The following is a 4,142-nucleotide window of genomic DNA, read 5'->3' as shown; positions in this document are numbered from 1 at the left end:
TGGGTTGGGAAGATCCCCTGTTGAAGGGAATGACAACCCACTCCAGTATTCTTGCCTGGAGAATCCCATGGACAGAGAAGCCTGGCAGGCTACAGTCCATAGGATCACAAAAGTCAGACACAGCCTAGTAACTAAACCACCACCAATATTACATTTATATAAGTATGTATATAATTATATGTAATAGAATATTACTCAGCTATATATTTACATGTGAAAGTATGTGAAAAATGAAGTCGCTCAATCATGTCCGACTCTTTGCAACCCCATGGACTGTAGCCTATCAGGGATAGGTTCATGGTATTTTCCAGGCAAGAGTGCTGGAGTGGATTGCCATTTCCTTCTCCAGGGGATCTTCCCAACCCAGGAATTGAACCTGGGTCTCCTGCATTGCAGGCAGACACTTTACCGTCTGAGCCACCAGGGAAGCCCGTGTATTTACATATATACATATAAAATAAAATATCATACACCATGATCAAGTGAGATTTATTCCAGGGATGCAATCAATGTGATAAACCACATTAACAAAACAAAGGATAAAAATCTCATGACCATCTTGATAGGTGAAACAAATGCCTTTAACAAAATTAACACTCATACATGATAATAGCTTTCAACATAATTGGTAGATAGGAAATATATCTCAACATAATAAAGGCTTGCATGCATCTGTGCTCAGTTGGTTCAGTCATAGCTGACACTATGTGACCTTATGGACCATAGCACACTAAGCTCTTCTTGTCCCTCATGTCTCCCCCAAATCCCAAAGTCCATTGGATTTTCCAGGCAAGAATGCTGGGTTGGGTTGCCATGTCCTACTCCAGAGTATCTTTCCAACCCAGGAATCAAACCCCTGTCTCCTGCACCTCCTGCACTTCAAGAAGATCCTTTACCATTCAGCTACCAGGGAATCTCAATAATAAAGGCCCTCTATAAACAGCAATATTGCATAGGAACCTGGAATGTCAGGTCCATGAATCAAGGCAAATTGGAAGTGGTCAAACAAGAGATGACAAGAGTGAACATCAACATTCTAGGAATCAGAAAACTAAAATGGACTGGAATGGGTGAATTTAACTCAGATGGCCATTATATCTACTACTGTGGGCAGGAATACCTTGGAAGAAATGGAGTAGCCATCATGGTCAACAAAAGACTCTGAAATGCAGTACTTGGATGCAATTTCAAAAACGACAGAATGATCTCTGTTCGTCTCTGAGGCAAAACATTCAATATAACATTTATCCAAGTTTATGCCCCAACTAGTAACACTGAAGAAGCTGAAGTTGAATGGTTCTATGAAGACCTACAAGACCTTTTAGAACTAACACCCAAAAAAGATGTCCTTTTCATTATAGGGCTGGAAAGCAAAAGTAGGAAGTCAAGAAACACCTGGAGTAAGAGGCAAATTTGGCCTTGGAATGTGGAATGAAGCAGGGCAAAGACTAATAGAGTTTTGCCAAGAAAATGCACTGATCATAGCAAACACCCTCTTCCAACAACACAAGAGAAGACTCTACACATGGACATCACCAGATGGTCAACACAGAAATCAGATTGATTATATTCTTTGCAGCCAAAAATGGAGAAGCTCTATACAGTCAACAAAACCAAGATCAGGAGCTGATTGTGGCTCAGATCATAAACTCCTTATTACCAAACTCAGACTTAAATTGAAGAAAGTAGGGAAAATCGCTAGACGATTCAGGTATGACCTAAATCAAATCCCTTATGATTATACAGTGGAAGTGAGAAATAGATTTAAGGCCCTAGATCTGATAGATAGAGTGCCTGATGAACTATGGATGGAGGTTCGTGACATTGTACAGGAGACAGGGATCAAGACCATCCCCATGGAAAAGAAATGCAAAAAGGCAACATGGCTGTCTGGGGAGTCCTTACAAAGAGCTGTGAAAAGAAGAGAGGTGAAAAGCAAAGGAGAAAAGGAAAGATATAAGCATCTGAATGCAGAGTTCCAGAGAATAGCAAGAAGAGATAAGAAAGCCTTCTTCAGTGATCAATGCAAAGAAATAGAGGAAAAGAACAGAATGGGAAAGACTAGAGATCTCTTCAAGAAAATTAGAGATATCAAAGGAATATTTCATGAAAAGATGGGCTAGATAAAGGACTGAAATTGTATGGACCTAACAGAAGCAGAAGGTATTAAGAAGAGGTGGCAAGAATACACAGAAGAACTGTACAAAAAAGATCTTCACAACCCAGATAACCATGATGGTGTGATCATTCATCTAGAGCCAGACATTCTGGAATGTGAAGTCAAGTGGGCCTTGGAAAGCATCACTACGAAAAAAGCTAGTGGAGGTGATGGAATTCCAGTGGAGCTATTTCAAATCCTGAAAGATGATGCTGTGAAAGTGCTGCACTCAATATTTCAGAAAATTTGGAAAACTCAGTAGTGGCCACAGGACTGGAAAAGGTCCATTTTCATTCCAATTCCAAAGAAAGATAATGCCAAAGAATGCACACACTACCACACAATTGCTCTCATCTCACATGCTAGTAAAGTAATGCTCAAAATTCTCCAAGCCAGGCTTTAGCAATGCATGAACCATGAACTTCCTGACGTTCATGCTGGTTTTAGAAAAGGCAGAGGAACCAGAGATGAAATTGCCAACAACCGCTGGATCATGGAAAAAGCAAGAGAGCTCCAGAGAAACATCTATTTCTGCTTTATGGGCTATGCCAAAGCCTTTGACTGTGTGGATCACAATAAACTGTGGAAAATTCTGAAAGAGATGGGAATACCAGACCACCTGACCTGCCTCTTGAGAAATCTGTATGCAGGTCAGGAAGCAACAGTTAGAACTGGACATGGAACAACAGACTGTTTCCGAATAGGAAAAGGAGTACGTCAAGGCTGTATATTGTCACTATGCTTATTTAACTTATATGCAGAGTACATCATGAGAAATGCTGGACTGGAAGAAATACAAGCTGGAGTCAAGATTGTTGGGAGAAATATCAATAAGCTCAGATATGCAGATGACACCACCCTTATGGCAGAAAGTGAAGAAGAACTAAAGAGCCTCTTGATGAAAGTGAAAGTGGAGAGTGGAAAATTTGGCTTAAAGCTCAACATTCAGAAAACGAAGATCATGGCATCGGGTCCCATCACTTCACGGGAAATAGATGGGGAAACAGTGGAAACAGTGTCAGACTTCTTTGGGGGGGGGGCTCCAAAATCACTGCAGATAGTGACTGCAGCCATGAAATTAAAAGACGCTTACTCCTTGGAAGAAAAGTTATGACCAACCTAGATAGTATTTTCAAAAGCAGAGACATTACTTTGCCGACTAAGGTCCGTCTAGTCAAGGCTATGGTTTTTCCTGTGGTCATGTATGGATGTGAGAGTTGGACTGTGAAGAAGGCTGAGCACCGAAGAATTGATGTGTTTGAACTGTGGTGTTGGAGAAGACTCTTGAGAGTCCCCTGGACTGCGAGGAGATCTAACCAGTCCATTCTGAAGGAGATCAGCCTTGGGATTTCTTTGGCAGGAATGATGCTAAAGCTGAAACTGCAGTACTTTGGCCACCTCATGCGAAGAGTTGACTCATTGGAAAAGACTCTGATGCTGCGAGGGATTGGGGGCAGGAGGAGAAGTGGACGACCGAGGATGAGATGGTTGGATGGCATCACAGACTCGATGGATGTGAGTCTGAGTGAATTCCGGGAGTTGGTGATGGACAGGGAGGCCTGGCGTGCTGCGATTAATGGGGTTGCGAAGAGTCGGACACAACTGAGCAACTGAACCAAACTGAACTGATGTCAACCTAGACAGAATATTAAAAAGCATAGACATTACTTTACCAACAAAAGTCCGTCTAATCAAAGCTATGGTTTTTCCAGTAATCATGTATGGATGTCAGAGTTGGACCATAGAGAAAGCTGAACACCAAAGAATTGATGCTTTTGAACTGTGTTGTTGGAGAAGATGATTGTGCTTTTCCTGGACTGCAAGGAGATCCAACCAGCCAATCCTAAAGGAAATGAGTCCTGAATATTCATTGGAAGGACTGATGATGAATATGAAACTCCAATACTTTAACCACCTGATGTTAAGAACTGACTCATTGGAAAAGACTCTGATGCTGGGAAATATTGAAGGTGGGAGAAAAAGG

General features: G+C 41.6%; 1 non-coding gene across 1 annotated transcript; it reads right to left on the bottom strand.

The window, feature by feature from the left end:
- Positions 1-355: 355 nt before the first annotated feature.
- On the bottom strand, positions 356-427 carry TRNAC-GCA (transfer RNA cysteine (anticodon GCA)). The gene has a single exon. It is a non-coding gene; the product is annotated as a tRNA-Cys (tRNA).
- Between the last annotated feature and the right edge of the window lie 3,715 nt (positions 428-4,142).

This window comes from Capricornis sumatraensis, chromosome 5 (assembly GCF_032405125.1).
Source record: "Capricornis sumatraensis isolate serow.1 chromosome 5, serow.2, whole genome shotgun sequence".
Classification (NCBI taxonomy): Eukaryota; Metazoa; Chordata; class Mammalia; order Artiodactyla; family Bovidae; genus Capricornis; species Capricornis sumatraensis.
The sequence above is the reverse complement of the archived record's forward strand: the minus strand, read 5'-3'. Positions and strand labels throughout refer to the sequence as shown.